Source organism: Alligator sinensis, unplaced genomic scaffold (assembly GCF_000455745.1).
Source record: "Alligator sinensis unplaced genomic scaffold, ASM45574v1 scaffold839_1, whole genome shotgun sequence".
Taxonomy (NCBI): domain Eukaryota; kingdom Metazoa; phylum Chordata; order Crocodylia; family Alligatoridae; genus Alligator; species Alligator sinensis.
The window spans coordinates 433,999-460,026 of NW_005841885.1; positions in this window are offsets into that span (position 1 = coordinate 433,999).

Consider the following 26,028-nt stretch of genomic DNA (forward strand, 5'->3'; position numbering starts at 1 on the left):
GAGGTCACCATGGCCACTGGTCTGAGCCCTGATTTATATTGCAGCAGAGTCACTTGGGGGGGGGTGGGGGAAGAGCAGGAGGGGAGCAAACAGGAGGGGCGGGCATCACAGTCTGCTCAAAGGACTGTGCCAGACTAAACAGGCTCTGCCTACAGCTTCCCTTTGGGCATCACAAGCAAAACCCCAGCCTCCCTCCAGATCTGACGCTCCAGTTGGGCTCCCCCTGCTCACAATGCCATGGTTAGGGAGAAAGACTCCACAGTGGGAGCCCTGCTGGCAGCCCAGTGGATGAAGTAAAGCAGATTCTCCCTTCCAGCCCTGCAGTTGTGTCTGCCCCAGCATGGATAGGAGCTTGTTAGTGCCAAACTGCAGAGTCAGCAGATTATGTGCATTAGGGTAGACTTAGGCTGGACAGTGGCCACGTTTCCACTCTAGCGAGGCTCAAGACTCCTTTGTGCAGGGATCTGTACAGATGCAGTGCAAGGCTCCCTCTTACAGTCCAGAGAGACTGGTGGGGCCAGAGTTAGGAGTCACACAAAGGTCAAGTGACTTGCCCAAGGTCTCACAAGGAAACTGTGGCAGAGCCAGAAACTGAATCCAGGTCATTGCCTTAGCCACAGGGTCAACCTCCCTACTTCCTGAGTGGAACATGTGGGCAGAGACCATGCTGAGTAAGGCAGGGCCTTGCTTATATAACTATCAGCCATGTCTGCAACCAGCCAGCCATGGGCTCATCCAGCCTCTGCTCACAGAGCTGTCACCTGTGTGGAACTAAGGACAGATCTTGGGAAGTGGATCCTGGCTCTGACTGAAACCTGGGAGCTGACTCGCAAAGCAGCAATACCTGCAGTGGGGGATCCAGGGCTCCTGGCATGTGTACAGGCACTGGGAAGTAGTGGCAAGGTTGAGGAGAGACAGTCCTTCCCCTGGGATGTGTCCTGTCTTTCATCAGTGAGGTGTCTTCTCTCTGAGGTGCCGCTGTCTCTCCTAAATTAAGGGGGGAGGCTTTGCCAGGCTAATCCGGCCAAACATCCTCTGCTGGAACCTGGAGAAGCAACAAGAAAAGTCTTTAATCACTTAATCCCCATAGGGCAGGCCAAGCAGCCCTGCTTTGATATCCTCCCTGTCTCAGTTTGGCTCACCTTTGGGGCAGGAATGGGAGCCCTCATTCCCCTGCTGTCACATCCGCAGCGAGCCTCGGGAGCTGTCTGTCACCACCCTCCCTGCAAAGAGCTCCAGGTCAGAGCTCTGTGCTTCTTATGTAGGTCCTTGCAGAAGATTTGCTCCCACACGGCCTGGCAGCTGTTGCCAGGTAGTAAGTCTATGGACGACATGGTGTCTCTTGCCCTTACCACCTCCCATATCTTGTGGTGGTTTACCAGGGTTGCTAGGGTAGTGCCATGCAGTTTGTATTTCTCTTGAAAGTGCTTCAGGATCTTGTAAAACCATGGGGAATCCATGGTCCATGGGCTCCCCTTGGAGGTTGTGTGCACTTGCCACTGCTGCAGCAACTGCCCTGCAAATAGACCTGACCTGGCAGGCAGCCCACTGGGCACTCCCCATGCGGGCATGGAAAAACAGCACAGGGCAGAGGGGTCCAAACTGCCCAAGACAGACCTGCTACTGGCAGGCAGAAACAATGGACCACCTCTTCTGGGACTGCCCATATGCCAGAGAGGTGTGGAAGAAAGTCCGTGCACTCCTGGTGGTGACAGGTTTCAGAAACCTGAGCAGGGAAGCGGTTCTCTATGGGCACCTGACCAGACAGCAAGGGGCCCCAACAGCTCTTTTCAACCAGGCCATATCCTGCTTCAGGTCTGCCCTGTGGAAAGCCAGCAGGGAAGCGGTTCTCTATGGGCACCTGACCAGACAGCAAGGGGCCCCAACAGCTCTTTTCAACCAGGCCATATCCTGCTTCAGGTCTGCCCTGTGGAAAGCCAGGAACTTGCTTATAAACAGACACTCAGACCCCACAGTTGAGGACGATATTAAAATGGGACTAAGAGAAATATACTGGTACTACAGGAAGATAGAAGAGGACAATGGGAAAGCAATGGCAGACCTCATCTGGTGGAGAGGGGTCTGACATAGACTTATTCAGGAGTAGACCCTCTGAAGAAGGCAGTGGGTGGGGGGTACAGGTATGGAGATGGGTGCGCGGGCGTGCGATTCAGTGATGCGAACTGTGTAATGGGTTTTTAGTGTGCTTTGAACTGCCGAGCTGCCAAGTGCTTTGAGCTGCCACAGGGGCCACTTGGCAGAGTGTTGGAAGTGGAGTTATTCATAGATTCATACATGCTAGGATCAGAAGGGACCTCAATAGATCATTGAGTCCGACCCCCAAATATATATTTGGCATTATATATATTTGTGAAAAAAAAGGAGCTCCAGGTCAGGGCAATACAGAGCCCTCAGGCCCCCTCCACTATGCTCTGAAGGACTCTCTGCCACCCCAACCCCTGGACAGTTTGTCAGTGCCCAGGCTGGCACTTCAACAGGAGATGCAAGACCCATAGGAAAGCCTGAGCTTCACAGGGACATAGACCCATGTGTCAGAGCCCACCCCTGCTGTGCTGTCTAGTGACCAGAAGCTCCATGTGCAGACACTGGCAAGTATCTAAGTTACATCTGAATGACCTGGGCACCCATAGGGCACTGACTGAACCCCCAGAGTCCCTGCTCAGTCCAGCCCAGAGGGGTCTCAATGCTATCTCCTCTTCAGAAGACTACACAGGCCACAGCAGCACAAAGTGGTGAGCCCCCACAGCCCTGGAGATACCTATATGTACCAGCTCCCTGCCCCCTGCAAAAGCCTCCAGTGCAGTGGATGTTTCAGATGGGTCAGGCTTAGCGGGGAGACAACCTCACTATTCAGTGGTCGTATAAAGAGAGCAGCTTTGGGGTCTCCCTGAGCCTGTGGCTGGGGCCAAACCAGCCCTGGATCTGGGCAGTGTAAGCTGCATCTCCTCCACCCCTGCCACAGGCAGGGGGTGAATGCCACTCTTCCCTCAGATGCAGTCTCTGTCTGCCTGCCTCTCCCTCCCCAGTGTAGCCAGGTTCCCTCAGGACACGGGCTGCAAACACCCTCCTAATCTGGGTCTCCCTTTTGGCTCACGAATGGGAGATTTGTATCTTGAGTGGAAAGCCCTCAGCACTTCCTCTATTGTCCTCCCACGTCAAGGCAAGCCTGAGTGTGGCAGCCTAATTTACAGCCCCGCCAGTAGGCAGAAGCCGCGCCAGCTGGACTCAAGCCCAGCCATGAGGTGGCAAAGCTGCCGCAGTGTGTGCCTAGAGCATCAGGCAGACATGACACCTGGCTGCTCCCCTTCTGAGTCTGAAGTTTCTCCCTCTTCCAGCCCCGCTTTGACACCAGGAGAAACCAGAGCAGGGAATGCCACTCTGTGCTCAGAGAGAGAGCTTGCAACCCCCAATGCTCTTGTGCCAACCCAACTCTAATGTCTCTGTGCCAACCCAACCTCAAAGCCCCTGTGCCATCAGGGGCACTTGTGGGCTTTTTCCAGAGCAGGTGGCACTGGAACAGCATCAGGGCAGACTTGTACTGTGTGTGGAGTCAGTTGCCAGCTTGCCCTGGCATGAGGAAGCTCATTCGCCATGGCCCTTGCAGCTCTGGGCCATTAATTGAGAGGTCATTCACTTCAGCTGTGGCAATTGAGCAAGTGACCCTGGCTCTCCTCAGAAAGCCAAGGAATGGCCAAGACCTGTCAGGACCTCTCACATAAATGTGAGGTTGGATCTAAAAGATCTGGCAGCCCCAGGGAGATGGGCCACAGCACGTCTACAAACTGTCTCAGGACTGGGGACCTGCAGGGCACTCTCAGCAGGGCCTCCCCCAGCCTTGGAATTCACTCTGCACAGTCTGATGGAAGCCAAGTTCACTGAACCACGGGCCAGAGTAAGAGGTTGGAGCAATCATGGACTGCTGCTGGAATGCTCTGGTCACGCCGACCAGGTACACACGTGTGGCCCCTGTTATTGTGGTAGCCAACCACTTTGCACACCATCATGTGCTTATTCTCACAACACTCTCTAGCCCCCCGAGCTCCTCTCTCCATCTTATAGGTGGGGAACTGAAGCCCAGAGAACCTAAATCTATATGGTTTCCCTCCAAAATAAAGCCTACCTGCTTGCACCCAACAAGACAATTAGGCAAAGACTTGCCTGCATTCAGGGCAAGAGGGGAAGGGGTCCTCCGGAGCTACCTACTCTGCCTTTTTGCTGGTCCCTGATATGCCCAGGCAGGAGTGAGTGGATAGGCAGTATTCAGGAGGGCTCATGTTGCCCTGACCCAGGAGACCCAGACAAGAAGCCCCAGTGGGCCAGCAGACAACTGGCCTCAGGCCCCCCGAGGCTGGGGGTGTGACCTGCATTTGGGCCCATTCATCCTCTTTCATAGGGTTCAGTGGAGAGGCAGGGGAGTACTCTAGGGATTGTCAGCTTACTACTGTGGGATGGGATGCTTGTTCACCTTGTCACTGTTATGTCCGGATGTTCTGATGCCACCACAGAGCTGTCAGACAACAGTGACTTTTGGTCACTATTGAGTGGAGCTGTTCACCTACAACAGCGCTAGGGATGATGCAAAGCCCTCAGGAGTCCAGCAGAGCCCACTGGCTGTGGGTCTTCTCCTGCAAACTCCCCAGGTGAAATGCTCACAGTATCAGACCCTGGGATCAGAGGTGAAAAATTTTGTATCCATTACCAGGTCCATGGAGCAAGTAGTCAATCTGCCCCATAAGCAACCACCCACTCACTCTAAGAGAGGTACTAGTGGTTCTCATGCACAACAGAGACTTCCTCTGAGCAAAGGCAGCACCCAGCATGGCAGCCTAATTTACAACCCAGCCAGCAGGCAGAGGCCTTGCCAGCTGGACTTGAGCCCAGCCCTGAGGCAGCAAAGCAGAAAAGGCAAAAACCTAGTCTGGTCTGAGATGGATGGTTTAGATCCAAAAGGTTCAGGCACTTCACATCATTCTGGGCTGAAAATCTGCAAGGAACAAACTCTGTGATGAGATTTTCAGGTCCTCCTGGTGCTATGCAGGCCTTGCATAATCAGAACAGTTTTTCATTTGGATACCACAGTTGGATAACACAGTAAATACCTTCCCCACTGTTGGCATCACTTTGGTGCCACGTGTGACTGCCAGGCATGGGATATGAGGTGTCATTGCAGGCACACAGATGAAGTACATGCTGACTCCCAAGGAAACTGGCAATGCCATTGCTGCTGCATGTGGTAGCTCTTATTCCCCTGTCTTTTTCCTCCGGTTCTCTTATCTGTTGCTTTCCCCTAGGTAAAGCCTCAGCAGAGCCCAGACCAAAGCTGCCTTGGAACACAGACAGAAGGCGACATAGATGAGAAAGAAAGCCAGCCCTGATCTATAGGGAGAGAAGACAGTGGCTTGGAGAAAGCAAAGATTGACTCCACCTAGCACATTCAGTGCAGAGGGCAGCCCTGCAGCAAGCTTGTCCAGGACAGGGCTGCAAGGATGGGGAGATCCCATGGTGCCATCCTGACTCACAGTGGAAGAGATAGGGAAATTACTAATCCTTCAACTTCAGAGAGACCTGGGAGGTTTCTGCTCCCCCACCCACCCCAAAGGAGAAAGCTCGGCAGGGAGTCTGCAGGGTGTAACACAAACAGGAAACATAGGCAGGGCCCAGCCCTTTCCAGCTGGGAGAAGAGAAAGCGACATGCTTTGTTTTAGAGAATTTGGATGCACTGGCTGCCTGAGCAGGGCCAACATCTCCGAGCATCACAAAGCCTTGCTTTGAAACCCCTGCATCTCCTCTCCCCTCCTATAGACACTGGGAAGGCTGCACAAAGGTGACAACATCTCTTTGCTTTCCTGGTTTCCTCCTCCTCTGGGCCAGACCACCCTGCAGCCTTGTGGACCACCTCTGTCTGGGTTTCTGAGATGACTGTCTTACTCCCTGGCCTAGAAGGGCTGTGCAGAAATAAACCCAGCTCCTGGGGGAGAGAGAGAGTTTTTTTACAGGTTGGCAGGAGGTAGAAATGCTGCATAGGTAGCATGAAGGGAAACCTAGCCAGCTGAGACCCAGAGTGGAGGCATGAAGTACACTGCCATGGGGCCTCTGTGGCTCCATTACCCCACTCTGGTCCTGCCTCTCCATTCCCAGCCTGGAGTGGGGATTGAAGGGGGCTCATCCCCTCAAAGAGGCATGGGGCTTTCTTCCCTCCCTGGGAGCACCAGCCCAGGGAGTGGTACTCACCCCAGCAGATGGAGTCTCCTGCTCAGGTCAGTGGGCACTGCTCTCTTCCTGCCATACCCAGTGTCCTCTGTTGTGCAGTGCTGATGAGGCCTCCAGAGCAGCAGGTCTGAGGGTAGCACCCCATCGAGCTGAGTGGGGCAGGTGAGTCTTTCTCATCTACTGTTTCAGGCTCATTCAAGCAAACCTCCCTGCCTCACTGCTGCCGGGTTCCTGTCCAAGCTTTTTGTAACAAGGAAGGCCCCAAGTCTACCTAAAAAGAAAAAAACATTACAAAGTTGAGGTTCTGCTGCAACACCCTCACTCCAGGAGCTGGAGCTATAGGCACAGACATGTAGGGGCTCAGACTTCATCTCCTCCTCTGTCCCCAGGCCAGTGAAGGTTAGGAGTGCTACAGGAATAGAGCACAACCCAAGGAAGGGTTGAGCCTCTCACTTGCTCAACAAACAGCCCTGTGGCCCACTAAGGACCAGCGCTGGAAAAAGAGTCCAAGTCAATCAGCTGGGTGGGGTAAGGGCCTGGGGTGGGGGCAGAAAGCTGGGGAAAAGGAAGGATCCCTAGGAATGACTGAAATGAGGGACAATAGCTTCCCCCCCAAATAACAAAGACCTCTGTCCTGCTATGCAGTGAGGCTCCCATTAAATAAGCACTGTTAAAAGAAGAGTCAGCTCTCATGATGGTATGTGGTGTTTTTCTTAAAGACCTGGCTCCAGGAGTCACACCAACAAAGAAGAGCTTTTAGAGTTTAGGGAGGTTTCTACCCCTCAGTGTTGTAGAGAAGAGCCTGGAAACATGACCCCAGAAAGGCTTAAAAAAAACCTGAGAAGACAATTCTCCTTTTCCAAAGTTATTATTTGGAGAAAAGAAGCGTTGTGGTTTGTAAGTCAATCTGCATGGTGTTCTAGGGCCGGAACAACTAGTCTTAGCAGTAGGCTTGAGAAACTTGCACTGTATGGCAGAAAGAGCTGGGACTTACCAAGCCCTTCCTGTGTGATGTACCAGACATTGAAGTCCACACCAGAATGCCTGCATGGATTACTCACGAAGAGGCCGCTGTAGCATTGGGCAAAATGGCAAGGATTCCTTGGGCAGATGCCAACATTATTAATGATTGTTATTAAATATTTAAGTTAGCGCCCATGATGAGCAGGCACTGGTCTGAGGAGCTCACAGCCTAAGGACAAAAGGAGATCAGAGGAAGGGAAACAACAAAGACAGAGTTTACATACAAATGAACAGGATTAACTGCAGGCAACCTGGCAGAAGTGGATTTTTCACAAGGCTATAGAGATGGACATGGATGTTTAGGCCCTGGTGCCTGTACTCCTGTATGCCACATGGGGGCACAGTTGGCTAATTTATTAGCTGTGTTGCCCTTTTTCCCAGGCCCAGGGACAGGCAGTGTCTACTCAGCACATAAGAGCATAGGAGGCATGCAGCTGCCCAGGCTTCTTTCTGCCCATCATCCTCACCCAGGAGATACACTAGTGATGGTCACACAGACATGTCAGACTGGACAAAGTAGGTTCTCAACCTATTTACAGTGGCAGTGGGACATCTGAGCAGGGGGTTGAACTAGATGACCTCCTGAGGTCCCTTCCAAGCCTAATTTTCTATGATTCTCAATGTGGGGGATTCAAGCTAAAAGCAAATGATTTTAAAGGGGGAATTTGAATACTCACTTAATGGCTTGTTTGGTCCTACTGTCCATGCTTCACATGCTTCCTGTGAGGCATATCACTCTCTCCCACCATAAACAAGGCTTCAGCCAATCTGCTGGTGGTTATCTGGAAAGAAAAAATATTGTGGCTCAGGTGCTACAACAAACAGGTTTTTGAAGTTAAGCTTCTACACTCACACATAGTGCCCTAAATTAGCAGCTTCATCTCCCAGACCACTGCATGGTCCTGTAGGTTCCTGTTGCCTTTGATGACTAACCTCTCTTTGTAAGTACTAAGCAAACACCAGCATTCAGGAGAAGGGTCTCACTAGGAGTAGAACGAGAGAGAGGTCAGGCTACAAAATTGCAGGTGGGTGTCTGGCTCAGCATACACTTCTCCCCAAGGTTCAGGCAGGTTTTGCTGGGGAGGCCCCAAGGAGAGCCCATCATTAAGGAGAACACATGGGTGATGTGCTGTTCTTACCTACAGCCCGACAACTGAAATAACTCTGTGCAAGACAGGTGAAGCTTGGACATGAGATGGGCCTGAGGAAGGGACAAGTCTGTGATGTGAGCCCAGTAAGATACCAAGAGCAACATTCACCATACACAAGGTTGGGACTTCTCTCTGGGATTCCCCAGAAGATACTGGAAAGCTCCCCAGGGATGTCATGATGCCACATGTTCCCCAATTCCCCCTTGAGAGGTTCTCATTTCCCAGTGCTGTATAGGCTTCGCTCTGCATTGCCATAATCTATGCCCTGGGTCCCGTGAAGCGTTTTGAGGGAGTCGGGGTGCCAGTTATAGGGAGGCTACCAAGAGTCTTCTCTTCTTCCTGAAAACCAAGCAAGAAATGCCACAAAAGATACCCAAGCTGCAGCATCATGCTTGTCAAATACTTCACATGCCACCAGTTCCATCAGCAGGGCTGCAGGGAGAAAGCCATTGGTCCAGCACAATATGTTGAGCTATTATTCACTTGTCAAGCAGCCGGGAAGAGCAGGTAGTATGTGAACTCCCCATCCTCATTAGCAACATGCTTCAAAACCCCTCTGAATTTCAGGGGGGGTCTGGCTGTCGGGCTGTATTTAGCCCTTGCTGGTTCTGTAGAATGCCAATCTTGGAAGCCACATCATGGACATGAAGGACAGACCTGGATGTCTGGGATGCTGGGTTTCATACAAGAACATTCACAGGCCAGGCAGAAGGGATGGAGTTAGGGGAGCTGATGGGCTTTAGGACAGTGGGGGAAGGCTTGCTGAAATACAAGTGGTCCCTGATAACCAACCCATGGAGCTGAGGGAGTTACAGCAAGATGGTCCTCAGGCTCATGCCTCCTTTAATCTCCTTGAAAGCCCTGGCAAATGGCAGGGGGTTGCAATTCAGTTTCCATGAAGATGGGAAGAGGGATGCTCTTTACTGGAGCTTAGATGAAGCCTCTGTTACATCTCTGCATTAAGCTGACAGCAGCTGTGCTAGCAAACCTGCTGTTGTGCAAGACCTGAGCTCAGCTGAGTGACACCCAGCAATGCCAAAGGTGACATAGGGCCAGCAGGTGTGAACAGCCACTTCTCCCTTGTGAAACCAGGGGGTGTTGCGGGTGAAAGGCAATGGTTTACCCCATACTTGCACGAGGGGACAGGCCAAGCAGCCACTCCGGACTGTCTGTTATGGAGTAGGGGGCCTAAGAATAGAGCCCCCTTCTCCACTCCGAGCTCATGTCACCTGCTACTGGATTCCCTCTGAGAAGACACCACAACTCCCAACACACTGCGCCCAGCTGATGCTGGAAGGGAGCTCACAAAGCGGAGGGGCCGATCAGAGAACAAAGCGGCCTGCGCAAAGCCGGCTTTCAGGCTGGCTACAGTTGCAGGCTTCAATTGCGCTTCGGTGGTGGTTGTCTTTGATGCGACTCAAGTAGCCTTTCTTCCCCCCGAAGTCTCTGGCACTCATGGCCCTGCAGCGCGTATGAGGCAAAGAATGTATCCTGTCACCACGGCTGCTTCCCTTTATTTGAAGTGTCTCGCTGAGGTATCTTCCAATGACATGCTTCTTTCAGTGAGAATTATTTCCCTCTGCTTCTATCTGTCATTGCCTGCTCCCCCCGCCCCACCAGCCTCCGTGCTCCCCGCATGTCCGAGCAGGTGTGAAGACAGGCTGGCCCTTTGTGTGGAAGCCTTCTCCGTCCCCCCCTCTGGGCTCCCTCCAGTGCTGTCACTTTTTTCTCTCTCTCTCCTCCGTCTTGTTTTTCAACAGAGCGCAGGGCTCGCTTCTCCTGTCACCTGGGCCGAGGCTGTGCAGCCGCACGCCTGCTCTCATCTCGCCTTCCACAAAGGGCATCCCTGTCACTCTGTGGAATTAGAGACATACCTGGATCTAGGGCTTGGCAGATAACACAGAAGCGAGCTGGCCGCAGCCAGGGGGAACCTGCCGATAGCAGAAGCAGAAGCCGGGCTGGTAAGGGTAGAGGCGGGCGGGAGCGAGAGGCCCCTCTCTGCTTTAGCTTCTCACCAGCTCCCTGGCCTCAAAAGCTCTTGCTCTTCCTGAACCCGCTGGTGGGATCGTAACACCAGAGGCGCCTGCAGAAGAATGTGGGGATTCTGAAATTGTTCTTCCCTTTCCCCAGGTCTCACTGCAGCTTCAGAGGACGCTACCATGAACCTGGAAATGCTGGGGTGTTGTCAGTACTAGGAGCCAGGAGAATGGGCAGGGAGGGCTCCAGGGCCCTTCGTTCCTACAGCAGCCATCCAGACCCTGCTGGGTAGTGGTCCTCATCCCTTCTTCCCAACGGCTGCTCTGTGGCCTCCTCTGCAGTGAGCTGGCAAGTCGCACTTCAGCGGCTGCCATGGCAGTTGGCACTCTCTCCTCACTGACAGCCTCACAAGGGAAGCCAAAAACCAAATGGGCCAAAGTTCAAGCCCTCCCCTGCCTCCAAAGCTGGCCTGAGTGGGGGTCTGTGCAAGTCAAGATCAAGAGAACATGAGACACTGTCAGGGCTGCCACATTCCCCTCCATCATTGCACCTCCTCCCTTCCCCAGGCTGCAACAGATGAAAGCTAGTGCTAATGGATGCTGTTTGCCTGTGGTGAGATACTAGAGACGGAGATATAGGACCTGGCCCTGTACTCTGTGACTCTAAGCACAGACATCAGTGGAACTGTAGTAGAGTAAAGCTCAATATGTAACCAAATGGAGAAATGGGCCTATGTGCCCTAAGCCAACCCTATATCCATGCTGCAGAGATCACCCTACTGCTTCATCCTGATCTTGAGGTTGAGATGCACTGGAGCCTCTTCCCACACAGACCCTAGCTGTTCCTTTAACCGACTTGTATCTGTCACCCTGGCCCTTTCAGTAGTTGGCAGGGAAAGACCACAGCCCTGAAGATGCCAGCTGAATGCCTGATGACATTTTGAAACAGGCCTTCTCATTATTGGTGTGCTTGCTGCCATAGTGAAATTATTTGAAGGTGTTGATCTTGCCTGATGAGTTTTCCTGGTCATCACTCCTCGGCCAGTGCTTTGTCTTGGACTGATCTGGGCTTCCCAGTGCCCCCCAGGACAGAGGTGGGCAGAAGATCCCTTTGATTGGAATGTCTCCTGGATAGCACAGGGAAAAGCAACAGATCAATGCCACGGGGACTGGATGGATAGCCTCAGTGAGGCCTGGTTCAGGAGCTGAAGTACTTCTGGAAAGGGAGCACAATTAGCTACTTAGGACTGTGCACCACCACCACATGTGGCACAAATCCCTTGTGCATGTAGGCTACCATGGCTCAGATTCAAACCCAGGTCCCCAGGAGGAGAGCAGATCTGTTAATCGAGCTTCAAGACAGACACAGCGGAGTGCTGGAGCTGAGCTGGGACCCTTCTCAATTGAAAAGGTTCAATTAAACTTTTGGCCTGGAGTCTAAAAGCATTCAGCTATTCCTGGCAATGAAAGACATGAGCAGAGAAAATGAGAACAAACTGCACTGGAAAACATTCTGCAGAGCCCATTCCTGCATTGGCTCCTAAGGGGACAACTTACATGGGACCCTGATGGGACATCGTGTCTACAGCTCCAACAAAGCCAGAAGAAAGTCTCTCTGAATCTCCCTGAATATCTAACATGCTTCCTGGCTCATCCCTCTACCAGAGGCTGCTCTTAAAGTTACTGCTTTGTAACTTTAAGAACCAACTTTAGGAATTTTAGAAAAAAATAAATTTACAATAGTAGACAAGGTCTTTCCTAGGATTTTTTCAGAAGAAATGCATACGGGAGGTCTCAAAAAAAAAAAAAAATCAAACTGTACATCAGACCAAAGCTCATGCAGTGCCAAGGAGCCAGAATAGATGGCAAAAACATCAGTCAGGCTAAATTACACAAAGAAAGATGACAACCAAGTAAAAAAAAATGAAGAGAGAGTTGAGGGAGCACAGGCACATGGTGAAAAGACCCCTCCTGGAGTTAAACTGCTTGTCATTACCCGCTCATCAGTACCCAACTCTCTCCCAGGAAGCTGTTATGGTTATTATTGTCATTATTGCTCATTATCTGAAACACCAGCTAAAATCCCAGATGTCCCAGCTAAAATCAGGGCTCCATTATGTAAGGCTCTGCACAGAGATGTAGCAAGAGACAACCCCTGTCCTGAAGAGTTTCCTTTGTATTTAGATAGGAGAAAGGGCAGGAAGGAGAAGTACTGAGAGGGGAAATGACTTACTTGTCCAAGGTCACAGAGGATCTGTTCCCAGCTCTGCTACTTACTTACATATGTATCCAAGCCACAGTCCGACATCCTAGCTCCTGGTCCACTCTGCCACTGCCCTTCTCTCTTAGAAAAATGTGCTGAAGTGGCTTGAGCACAGGTTGAAGGGCTGGATACTGCTTAGATCAGTCCTGGCTCTGGCATTTGGTTTCCTTCTGAGCCATGGAAAATCACTGCCCCCAGGGGTCTGATTCCCTCTTACCCTACTCCACTTTCACCAATGCATAACAGCTGTAAAATGGCATGGCCAGAGCTAGTGGAGAATGCAGACTTCTCTGCTCCTTTCTTCTAGTCCCTCCTAAGTGACATGAGAGCCCAGTAACCTCCAAATAGATTCAACAGGAGGAAAAGCAAATTAGGCCCTTACTAGTCCTGCCTCATCTCATATCAGTGCTGCAGAGAGGGGTGAGAAGGCATAGCACAGTGGATGAGGGAGGAGGAGGTAGATGGGTCCACGTGGGATGCCATGTGTTTGCAGGGAGTCTTCCTGTAGTTTTCCTCCAGCCAATTTACAATGAGAGAAAATCCCTTCCCAACTAGTGTCCCAGAGCATGGATGGCAGCTGGAGGATTCATATATCACCTCCAGAACTGCAACTCACATGTGGGTTCCAGAAATCAAGATGCAGACCTGAAACAGGAGGCTTGGTTCAGGAATGGTTCTCTCACAGCTCTGTGATGCTGGCCTGTTAAGGCCAGTGGGTGAAGGCAGCTCAGTCCTGGCTTTAAGCAATTTGATCCAGAGTAACTGGAGTCAGTGGCCAGAAAGTGCTTCCTGCCACCAGCCAGGACAATGGACAATAAAAGGAGTCTATACCCCTCTCTGTGGTCCTGTGACATTGGATGATTTATAAAGAACATTTTCCCTCTAGTTCAGTTGCACCCGTGGAGCTCAGAGGGAAAGGATTTGCTGAGCTTTTAAATTCAAGCTATTCACAAGTCTTTTGAAAGCAAATAGCTTTGATGGAAGGGGCTGGATTCCCAGCCCTAAAATCCAAATGCCTCTCCCTTGCCAGAGAGAAGCTGCAGTATGAGCAGGGACCTGAGCCTCCCTCACAGAATGCCTCCTACCAAAGTGACAGGGAGAGACTCCATCCTCCCTCATGGACAGCATCGTGCAGGTGAATTGTGGAGGTTTGTCCTACAAAGCTGCAGGTATTAGCCATCACAGGATGAGGGACACCAGACTATGTTCTTCTGTGACATGGCAGCTAGTGACCCAGTGCTTGCCTTGGGTTAGCCAGCCACACATGTCACCCAAACTGAAGGTGAAAGAAAACACAGGGAAAAGACAGGGTCTTATTCTCCAACTGGGACCTGAAGCAGCTGGTTCAGATTCACCCCTTGAGCAATTCCATTGTCCTAATGGATCTACACTGGGATGAAGCTTGTCCCATCAGCCTTGTGGGTTCCATGCACAATCCCATAACCAGATAGATCTCTTTTGAGGCATCACTGGGACTTCCTTTTAGTTAAGGAGTCTTTAGGGCAGGGATCATGCCCTTCCCTTGGTCTGTAAAATGTCCAGCAGCAGTGGTCCCTCTATAAATAATCACGAGGCATCACTTTGGCCCAGTTCTGGAATCCATGGCAGCAGAACCAGCATCTCAGATGGAAGCAGGATTCAGGTAACTGTGAGATTTAGCACAGAATTTTTCTGTGTTGCATTTTACTGTATTGAGTCATTGTGCTACACTGTATTGGATTCTATTCTCTGGTGCAGTATTGTATTGTACCATGCTGAATCACATTACACTTGCAGCATTGTATTGTCCTTTACTGTGTAGCCACACATTGTACAGCATTTTATTGTATTGTGCTGGACTTTTGGGCATTGCAATGTTGGGCATTAGATGGTCATAATGGTCCCTCCTGGCCCTATAATCTGGGAATCTCCAAATGCGCCATGCTCCATGACTGGCCAGCTTGTCACTAACATCTGCCTTCATACTGAAATATCTGTCTACCATAAAGGGCAGATGGATCAAAGGGATCTGTAATGATTGGAAGCAAACAACTGACAACCCAGGTGCCCACTAAACTTTGTTTTCTGCTGCAGCTCTGTAGAAGTCAGTGGGGCCAGTTCAACCCTTGGAAAAGTATGTTCAAGTCCAGTTGAATGGGAGTGATGCTGGTGATTTGGTTGGAGTATCAGGGTTTCTCTCTGTTTCTAAGACTTTTCATACCACAGGCTGCTCTAAAGCCAAGATGAGTTCAATTACAAGTCACTTTTCTTGATTCTTGGTTATTCTCTTTGCTTTTTGAAGCCCCAGGCAGCAGGCCTCTCTTACTCTTTCCTTTTTTTTTTTGCAGAGGCCACATTGCAAGCATTGGTCTTTCCTGTCCTCTGTCCCTCAGATCATTAACTAACTACACGATTTTCTCCCCTCCGGTTGAATGCAGCAGACTAATGGAATCAAAGAGGCATTTCAGTGACTCAGACGTTTCCCATTGCCCTATTCCAGCATCCTCTACTCTTAACGCTGAGAGCTTTTCACGTCCTATTTGGAACTGATAGGAAGCCCTTTCATTGTTTCACTACATGGATATTAACACTGATGAAGGAAATGCTCCATCTGATAACAGAACCGTTGAAAAGAGCACCATTTCCAAATGAGCAAACTCAGAGACAGTGGATCCCTGCTGCTCACACCAGCTTCAACCACACTTGCCTGGACAAGACACAGCACTCTTGCCACCCACACTCCTCTGGAATTCACCCCTCTTTGGGGCTCTTCAGGAAAAGGGGCTTTTCTCTGCTGTAGGAATGTGGTATCAATTCATTTTACTCTTCAGACACTGACACAGTCCATCATGTAACATCTTAAAAACAAGAGAGAACAGCTGTGATCAGCACACAGACCATGAATCAGCACCAGTGATGGCATCAGTAGGCAGGTTTCTGGCTGGATAAACTGAGGAGAAGAGGTTTGCAGAACCATGATTCTCCTCGCACATGTTTCCAGGCTTCAGGTGCTTATAAATGCTATCTCAAGCCATTTAGCTTGTATGTCTTCCATGCAAGGAACATAAAGTATCTTGCAAGCTTCAATTAATTAATCCTCACAGCCCCTCCTTCTGAGTGGGTAAGTTCATTAACCTTGTTTCACAAAGAGACAAATGGCAGCACCAACGCAGGAAGACACTGCTGGAGATTACACAGCAAGTCATTTGTGAAGCTAGAAAAAAGAACACAGGAGTCCCAGTCCTGCACCCCCTCCCAGAGATCACTGCCTCTCCAAAGTTTCCAGCCAGCTTTCACCTTCCCAGATCAATAGTGGACTTGTTCCATGAAAGGGCCCCCACTGACTGCAGGTGCACTGTTTAGCTGTTCACACACAAGATGCACATGACCAGCATGGGGCTGTGCTCAGGTGATGCCCCAGCTAAGCCCCAGAACATGCCACTCATTCTTCCTTTTCCCAAGCACCTTTTCCCCAGCACTAGTACAAAGCTCATTCTCTATGTCCTGCTCCATCTCATTCTATCCCCCCCCAAAATACAAACTCCACTGAGGATGGACTCCATGTACCTCCTCAAGAAATGGAGAGTCACTGAAGCACTGGGCTCTGGAAAGCAAACTCCCCCCACCTTCAGCTCACAGGTCAGGATGGGGGTTCTGGGGCAAGCCAGCTCCTATCACTGCTACCAAACTCATACAACCTGAAAAATCTTGGCAGTCTTCAGCAAGACAGGGCCTGTCCCTTGTCTGTCTCCCAGTCCTTCACCTTGCTAAGGCAGAGGAAGGGCCTGGTCACCAGGTCTGCTGTGGGCTGTCTGTTTGCACGCACTTCTGCTTCAATGGTGCTCCCAGCTAGGCCGGCTCATCACAAACCAAAGCCAGTGAGGGCTTAGCTTACAAAGAGGATCATAAACAGGACCAGACTGAATTACACCAGGGCCCATCTAGTCGAGCATCCTCTCCCTGGTGCTTCCAAACCCTGCAGGAGGCAGAGATAGGGTGATCTGTGCACCCCACACTAGTGCCCATCCTGGGATCTGCCCATATGAGGAGAAGGCGTGGTTTCCTCTCCAAACCACTGTCATCAGGAATCCCCCGTCAGTCACATTGTGGCAGTCCTCAATGCACACACAAACTCACACATGCACAACAGGGGGGCTCTAGTGAAGCCCCACATATTCCCTGGTGCTCCAGTGGTGCTAGTGGTTCCTAGTGAATCCTGACTATTCACTGCTGCTCTTCTCCTCATCGCTGCCTCCCTTTCTAAAGCGCTCTTGTTTTCAAAGCCATTAGCCAGGCTTCAATTGTCCCAGGGTTTTGTTGTACCCTAAAGGTCTCTCTGAAGCTGGCCAGGCACCGCAGTTTTCTGTCAGTCCTGAAAGTCATTTCCTTTTGCTGTGGCTGCCCTAATCAATTAGCTGCCTATAAATAGCCCTGCTGGTTTCACTGTGACATCCTCAGAGCACTGTCACTGCCAGCTTCCTCCTCTACCTGGGGAGCCGTTTTTTTCCACAGATCAGAAGAGGCTTCAAGGGGGGCTCAGGAGGGGCAGGGTGGGGGTGGAGCGGGTGGATAGAGACCTGGTGTTCTCTTCAGCTTAATGGCTCCAATCTCCGGAGTGCTTTCCGCTCCATGCCCTCCCCTCCCTGCCTCATCGTGAAGCTGGGAAGAGTGCAGTGCCCCTGCTGCTTTCAAATTGCTCAGTGTGCCTCTCATTGTTGGGAACACGCACCCTCACAGATCAGGGACTATGCTAACCTCAGGCTCAGCGCTGAGTTCCCCCCCACACCTCAGGTCACCTTCTGAACATTGGTTTCTTCTCCCCAAATCTGTCTGCAGGCAAAGCACCACAGAGCACCAGACACAGTCCCTCTCCTTAACTATCAGCACCCAGATACCCTGGCAAGACCAGAGCTGATGCACCTAGCTTAGTGATGGGAAACTCTCGCAAGGACTGGAGCACCCTTTATGGTGGAACTGCTAATCAGCCTCATGGCCAAGCTAGGCCAGCATACGTTTTGGGAGCAAAACCTGAACCAGAGGCATGGGCAGAAGGCCAGAGTAGACAGGTGTGGACCCCAATCTCGTCATGGACAGGTTTTCACCCTGGTGCCTTAGATGTAATAGCCCTTCTCAGTTTTTGATATTAACTGTTCTCAGTCCGGATAATCTTGTTATCTATACATTTCCCCAATTCCTCTTTAAATCTAGCTACATCGTTTGCCTCAGTGTCACCCACCCCTATTTCCTTTCATCAGCTTGGAGTTTGCCACCATCCAGTTTCACTGAATGTCCCCGTGCTTTTGTGTGAGGAAACAGAGACCTCCTGACCTGCTTTGTGTATGCTTTGAATAGAAACCTCCAAGCTGAGACACATATGGCTAGTGTCCTCTTCTTAAAATGCTCTCCCCCTCCCACTGTTGTAATGACTGCAGCATGGACAATTCATCCATGTAGTTAGAATCTATGCTAAGAACGAGAGTCAGGAACCAAGATCAGATCCAGGAACCAGGTAGGAGGGAAAGGCAAGGCAAGGCAAGGCAGGATGCAGAAGGAAGAGCTGATGCTTAGGGAAGCATGAGAAGTGGAAGGGAGGGCACGTGAAAGCAGTCAGAGACCCAGGAGGAGCTACTGCCTTGGATAGTGTTGAGCAGCCACAGGGGAACTGAAAGGGATGGACTTAAAGCTTGGACTTCGCTGCCTGTAGCCAGTAGGGAAATCAGACACAGCTCAGTTCATTCTGGAGTCCAGGCAGCTCCTGCTAGACCCCAGTCTCAGCCCACATCCCATCTCAACACAATGGCTAGTGTGAGTCAAAGGCAGATAGGGAGAGCCAAGATATACCTTATATATAACAAAAAAATGAAAGTGGCTAAAAAACATGGCACAGATTCTATGGAGCCCTTCTCCCCATCACTGCTTATGTCACTTTTCTCCATAGGCTGCAAGGTGTTTGGGGCATGGAACTTCTTTCCATGGTATCTATGCAATGCCCAGCTCAACCTTGGCCTTCCAATCCCGATCAGCTCCTCCGAGCACTACTGTAATGTTTTATATTAGATGCCATCACTTACCTGAACTTTTTGCTTTCTGCTTCATCCGGACATCTTGCCATCTTCTTAAGCGATGTATGGGGTTTCCTGGTTTCTAGGTAGGGTAGCATTGCCATGAGAAGTGACTTCCCTTATCATTTTTCCCACTTTCAGGTCGATGTGGAGTCAGCCAAAGCAGCAGAGAAAACAAAGAAGCAAGGAAAGAAAACATGAAGGGAACTTTGCCAAACTTCAGAAGTTTTGGTTGGGGCCCATGGCAGCTTCTTAGGGCACTTTGCACTGCTCTAGCTTGATCCACGCAACACTGTGAACATGGTTTGCAAATCTTGAGTGCAGCTTCTCACACCTGAGCCAGCTAGAGCACAGAAAGTCAGAGAGGCTCAACCTAGACCATACGGCAAAGCAGAAGAACCCCAGTGGCCACTCTCAAGTTCTAGACTCCAGCCCCTACCCATGACTATGATATTTGCCCTTGCACTTGGCACAGAGAACTAATGATGCTCCACCCTCCATAAAAAGTACCTGACAGATTAGGTGTTGGTACATGAAGAAATTAATTAAACATTTTTATTTACCCCAAAACATCCCTGAGTCACTGAGCACCATCCAAATCACCATAAGAGAGGAGAGGAAACTAGGGAGCTTCAGAGGGTCACCGATGCCCACTTCATGGCTGAGCATGAAAAAACATGGAAGAGTTTGAGATGGTGATCAAACCCACAGCCCTTTGCTGATGAGAACTTCCTGCCAGACACAATGGGTAAGCCTTGTCTACAGCATATTCCCACTATTCCAGTGCTCCAGCAGGAAGTCTGCATATTAAATCTGCTACCCACTGTGCTAAGCTCTACCCACCATAAACCTGTCTGCAGTGCCCTGGCTGCCTAGCCCGGCACCATCCCTCATCAGCCTTGAAAGAATCACGTTTAACCATCTATTTCTTTCTCTACCAAGAGAAAAAATAAACTTAAGAGTAACAATTGGAATTTACAGTGAAGGGGCTCCACAAGTGGAGGAAGACAATTCACAGGTGCCCTGACTTCTGCAGGTGCTGAACAAGACATTGGTGTGACCAAACTTTGTGGCTTTGTTCTGAACCAGTCTGGAAGATGGATTGCTGCAGCTGATGCTTTCTGAATTAGAATCACCAACTGCGCTGGTTTATTATACTGGAAATGCAGGAATTTCAGTGCAAAAAAAAAGAGGAAGAAAATGGGCGTTCAGGATGAGCTGTCCAACTAAGCAGGACCTATCCAAGGCTTTTTGTCTAATACCAAGTGTCCCAGTTGTGCCATGGACGCTTTGCTGCCAACACTTCCGCAAAAGTATTAATTTACCACTTCTCTATACCTTTCCCTGCTGAGAGCTTTGATCGGTTGATATGTAGAGAGAGGAAATCACCCAGCGTTACCAGTTTATTGAGCTGAGGTGGCCAGTCATGGGGAGCACGTGCCAGGTTGCACTTAGGCCAGCTCTTGAAGGGAGCGAACAGCATCAGAAATTTAAACCCAAGCCATGTGAGGACTCTTGAGCAGCTGGATTCCCACAGGGGAAGAACACCTGGAATCGCAGCAACAGTTTTCCTTCTGAATGCTCCCAAACTGTTGCAGCCCATCAGTTGTCTCATGGGGAAACAGGGATCAGAACTGGGGGCGAGGGGGTTGCCACCTTAATGCCCAATTGCTTACTTCACCAGGGCTAAACCTCATGGCAATAAAGTAAGGGGTCCCACTCTCCCCCCGCTTTTGTTAACAGGGAAGCTCTGTCATGATTATACTTCTGACCCCTGGGCACGCTGGGTTTCCTGCCCCCTCCCTCTGGGCAGGCGATTACCGTCTGGTACTTAGAGAGCTTCCTTTCGCCCAGCTCCTTCCCATTGTTCTGGAGCCAGGCGACGGCGCAGTGCCTCAAGGTCGCTTCACACCAGCCGTCTGGTGGGTAATAACCGCCCCTCGAAGCAGCCGAGCAGAGGCCGAGAAACATCTTGCTCCAATATTTATGACTCCATGTTTGATCAAGGATCCTGGGAAACAGCCCGATGCCTTTCCCACCAAAGGGTCAGCTTGACCTTGTGCTCACAGTACCGGGAGTCAGGAAGTCCCAAGTATTCACCCCAGCTCTTCTGCTGACTCATGGCATGGGCTCAAATGCATCACTGAGCTGTTCTTTAGGCCTAGGGAACAGGCAGGCCCCGTTGAAGTCAATGGGAACTGCAGCTGTTTGCACTGAGTGGATCCAGGCCTCAATCTCAGCTTCCCCTACTGTAAAATAAAGAAGAGGACACTCTCCACCTGACCCACAGGGCTGGAGATGAGCAAGTTGAGGTATGAGCAGCACTTCACTCTAAGTTGGACCGTTTCCTGGGTGGAAGGTGCCCGTCAGTGCCCGAAGTAAGCTCCCTCTCAGTCTCAGCCACCATCTGTTGTAAACAGCTGGCCCCAAAACTAATGACCTGGGCTAGGCACTCCTGCTTCTCCTTTGTGTATCATCCAGGAAACCACTGGATGAGCAGGGGTTGGACTAGGTGACCATCGGCTTGTCCTTTCCAGCCCTGCTCCTCTATGATTCTCTCTCAGTATTGGCTACAGGACCCACTTCTCCCATACAATGATATCCTGTTGCATTAAGGGTGGGGGGAGGTATCCTAGGGATCAGGGGCCCTCAGGAGGGCTGGGAAGTGCGTATGGGCAGTGCGTATGAGGGCAGGAAGCACCTCACATCACTGGATGGTGTTTGCACTGGCTTTGAAGGTCTTGGGGGCTCAAGAGAGGGTGAAAATGGAGCATCAGTTGGGAAAGAAGTGGTTGGAACAGCTGGGAGAGTCCCAGAGCTAGCTCCTGCCCCACAACAAAACAGGGTGCACCCCAGCTGTCTGTGGGAATGCCGTCCCCCAGTGAGACCTGGGCTTCTCACTCACCTGATTTCCTGGCTGGGGTATATTTAGCTGGATGTTCCATTGTGGCCTCATGAGCTGACGGCTGCCCACACCCAAACGCTGCTCATGGAAAGTCTGAATTTCAGCAACATTCCTCTCCTGAGGTCCTGGAAGTGGATCCAGAAAGTACAGTCTCTTTTTCCAAGGCCTGACTTGGAAAACAACAGGCAGGGCAGGCCAGGAGCAGGCTGAAAGCTTTCCACTGCCCATGAAATGCACTCAGCATGTTGCCACCGGCAGCAGCCACTTGTCAGTAAAAGTGAGATTCAGAGCTCCTGAGAGCAAGGAGATGAGAGTCCTGCTAGAAACAGGCCACGGCAGCACAGGTGGCTGCAAGCTCCCTCCACAGCACTACCAGTGTCCCACAAGCTTGGCTTACAACACCCCTTGCTGTTCCAGCCCTGTGCTCCCTGCAGGAGCTCTGTGGATGCACCTCAATCCTAGCCCATTGTACTCACCCCCCACCATTATTTTTGCTCCAGGACAGCTCTGCCAGTGCTCCCCAGTACTGATTTACAGTCCTCTCCACTATACTAGGTCTAGGTATGCTGCATGCCCCCAGTAGGTGTAGGTTGGTTATGTAGGCTAGGTTCAAGTCCACAATAAAAAAAAATACCTGTGGGAACAATTACAGAGCAATCAATATCCTGAGTAATGTATTAGAGCAGCATTTCTCAACCCATGGGTCTTAACCCAAAAGTGGGTCACAAGAATATATGAAAGGGTCATGAGCAAACTTTAAAAATGAATCAACAAACTTTAAAAATGGATTCTCCTTTAAAGGAGAAAAAAGTGGGAAACAGTGGCTTTTTCCTTGGAGGCTGGCAGAGTTCCAGCCTGCAAGAGGCTGCTTTGGGTCCCCTATGCCCCACACACTGGGAGGCAGGGGCTGGGGACAACAGGTAGGGGCACTGGGTCGAGACTGGCTGGCCATCTATAATTACAAATGGGTCCTGGTACAAAGAAAGATTGAGAACCACTGTATTAGAGTATCTAGGAGACTGCATTGTTTGCTGCTAGAGAAATGAGATATTTTCCATCATCAATGCAAATCCAGTCCCAAATGGGAGAGGGGGAAAATCATTCCCTTCTCAAGGCTAGACAGAGGCCTTTAGGAGATGAGTTGGGTGGGTCTCAGTTCAGTCCCATGTGGACGGGGTCCCCACCTTAAAGATGATGCCTACACTTGACACAAACTGACCTTCTTAGCATCAAACCCAGCAGAAAAGCCATGGGTTAGACATGCTGAAGCCTTCTCTGTCTTCATGGGGGGACCCTGTAAGGCTAGAAGAGATTCATGGGGGAATAGGGGATGAAGTGCTGTGGGAGAAGTGAATAGGAAATTGCAGTGCTATTGTCAGTGCAGCATGAATCCTGAAGGAAAATAATGGGTTTCAGTCTCAAGGCTGTCAAGGCAGCATTGCATTTAATGAATTAAAAACTTCCTTGCCCTCTGCACCCCCCCCCACCCCTGCCACTCAAGCAAACCAAGTACATCTGCTAGTGTCACAAGCTTACATGGCTTTATCTCAAGTCTTGCAAATCTGATGTTTTTCTTAAAGCCCCAACTCCTGGAGTTATGCAATTGGGAAAGATGTCCAGCTTCCCTCCTTCCTTTCTTTCTCTGATTTAAGTCCTCATGGTGAGAGAGAGAACCACCTCCCCCCGCCCTTAAAAGTCTGAAGTGCCATAACTCAAAGAGGCATTGGCAAATAAAAAGAACAAATGTATTATTTTGTACGTCTTGCTATTCCGAAGCCATTCTCCTGAGTTCTGACCTGCTCTGGGTTTGGAAAGTGTTTCTCTTTCCTGTGAGGAAAAGTAGAAATTTAGCCCCAAATAAAAATCTAATGAATGAGATGGAAATGTAAACCTTCAGGACCGAATGGGACTGGCTCTGCCCATCTCCCAGCTGCTCTGAGATGAGTGCCGATGGTGATGGAAGGCACAGTGTGGTGGACACAAACAGAAATCCAGCCTTGTCGGAGATGCCAGACCCAGACGACTCCTTGCTCGTTACCCTAGAACGTCCAAGCGCCACCAGCTTGTTGACTAGCTCTCGTGGACCCTCCCTCTCCAGTGAGGATCTGTCTCAAACATATTTCCACACAGCTGGAGGGAAACCCCAGCTGCAGTCCTGAAAAATAACAAATAATAAAAGTGGCTGTGAGCAGCAGCAGGGCTAGCAGGAAACATTCCCAGTAGCACCTGCTTCCTGAGTGCGACATTTATTTGATCCCCTGGCACCATCTGGGCCATGCCCCACTCTTTGTTTTCATTAAGAGTTTAGAAAAACAATTCGGCTTTGACTAATTGCTCTTTAAGGCTTCAAGCTCACCCTGTCTCCTCCCCCCAACTTCCTCTCCCACCCTGTCCCCCTCCACCCTCCCATGTCCCTCCCACTCCATGCTCTCCCGTCTCCTGCCTCCTGTGACACCTGATCTTAAGCCATGCATTTCCAGAGAAGCCCCAATTACCTCCAACCTGCAGGCAGAGCTGTGCAAACTCTAGGAAGCATAGCATGGGGTTTCTCTATGGGTAGGTTGACAACAGCCTCTTCCTTGCTCCTGAGAGCAACTGTGGCACCAAGGCATTGTCACTGCATGTCATAATCCATTGGGCAAGTCAGGATATGTCATGATTTAGGATGTACCGTGGTGGGGAGGGTAACTGGAAGTCATTGCTAACTCACAGCTGAGTTTGACTGAACTGGGCAATGTACCACGGTCTTCTAGCTGTGAAGATACACCAGCATTATTACTGAAGTGATGCCTATGAGCCCCAGTCCAGGATCAGGGCTCTGCTGTACTGGGCAGTGTACACATACTCAACCGGTCCCTTTCAGCCCCTAACAACTATGAAATTTACTGACAAAAACCTTCTCTTGGACCTGGGGCTGCTCCCAGCTTCCACACACGCTTAGCCCTCCTTGCCCATTCCCCTTCCCTCTCATGCCCCAGGAGCTGGGGGTGGGCCTGCCCCACAGGTGAAAGCAGTAGCGGGCCACCAGCCTGGAAAGGGAGCTTTTCTGTGATGGTGTCCAGCTGACTCCACATCTTCCTCCCTGGAAAATAAGTCAGGAAAACCTGGTGCCTTTGTGACCCAGCTGAAATCCCTGCAGCGTCAGAGGGGTGGTTGTTTTTCTTGAGGACTCTGTGTCCTCCCCCTCACCCCCATGTCCTCACCTGATGGATTTAGCAGGATTTACCGTGAGGACAAGGAACCAAAGGACTTCCGGCTGCTTAATGACACTTACAGTGAAGAATTTGCCTTTGCGACAGCTCTGCTTGGTCATCCCAGTGTGCACACTTTGTTCTTCTTTCATTAGCAGGTACAGAGTGGAAGTTGCCCCCTTTCCCCTTAAAAATTTACTGCAACATTTATTGCTTCTCCCTCACTCCCACTTTTGCATGTCCACAGCCACTCCTGTCCAGGATCACAGAGCATTTTTGTATGCTTCTACTCCCACTTTCCGGTCCTAAAAAGTTTGCTCTGCTCAAGCCCTGGCCCTGCTTCCTTGCTCATTCCTAACAATCTCTTCCTGCTTCATGATGATCGCTGGGATTATTTGGAGCACACAGACTGCTGGGGAGCTGGGATTTCCTTCCCTGGAAACACAGCAGGACCTGCTTTTCTGTTTTCTCATAGGAGACCTGTGTAACTAATTATCGCTCTGTTTATGTTCTGTGTACCATGATTTGTGCGCACAGATAAATAGACATGAAAGCTCTGCCTTTCACATAGCCCCTTTGCCAGCCCTGCCACCTGAGCCAGGAAGGCAATCACAGCACAACCACCACACTGAATAACATTGCCCCTTCTTCTGACACCAGGGGTCTGGAGTCTTGTAGCTCACAGAGGAGAGATCAGCAATGCAGAAGGAGGGTCCATGCTAAGTGTTGCAGATTTATACAAATCCTGAAATGAAACGGTCAAACAGCATTCTGGGCAACCCCTTCTCCTAAGAATTGCAGCCCAGTAGTAATGACCAGGGACAGTTTTACTTAAAGATGGACTAATCCAAGCCTAGGGCTTTTTGTATGTACAAAGAGTCTGCTATTAGAGCTGGTAGCGCTATCTGCCTTGGTCTGTACTGGCAACATTATGCCAATTAGGACTGGGGCAGAGGGGTTGGAATTACACCCCAGACTGATACTGCAAAGCCAGACAGAACTGTGTTCCCTTAGTAGAGAGACAGCTTAGCTCTGGAAAACAGATTAAATCATCTCCCCAAATGGATGAAGTGAGACTGGCACAAAGGTCTCTCTTGAGGTACTAACCACATCTCTGCTATGACCTTTGCTGGCTTAGCAACATCAGTGAGAGGTGTGAATCCACCACTCCTCAAGTGGCATAGTTTTGCTGGCAAAAAAAACATTTTAAATAGAGGCTGAGGCTAAGCCCAAGGCAAACACAGCAA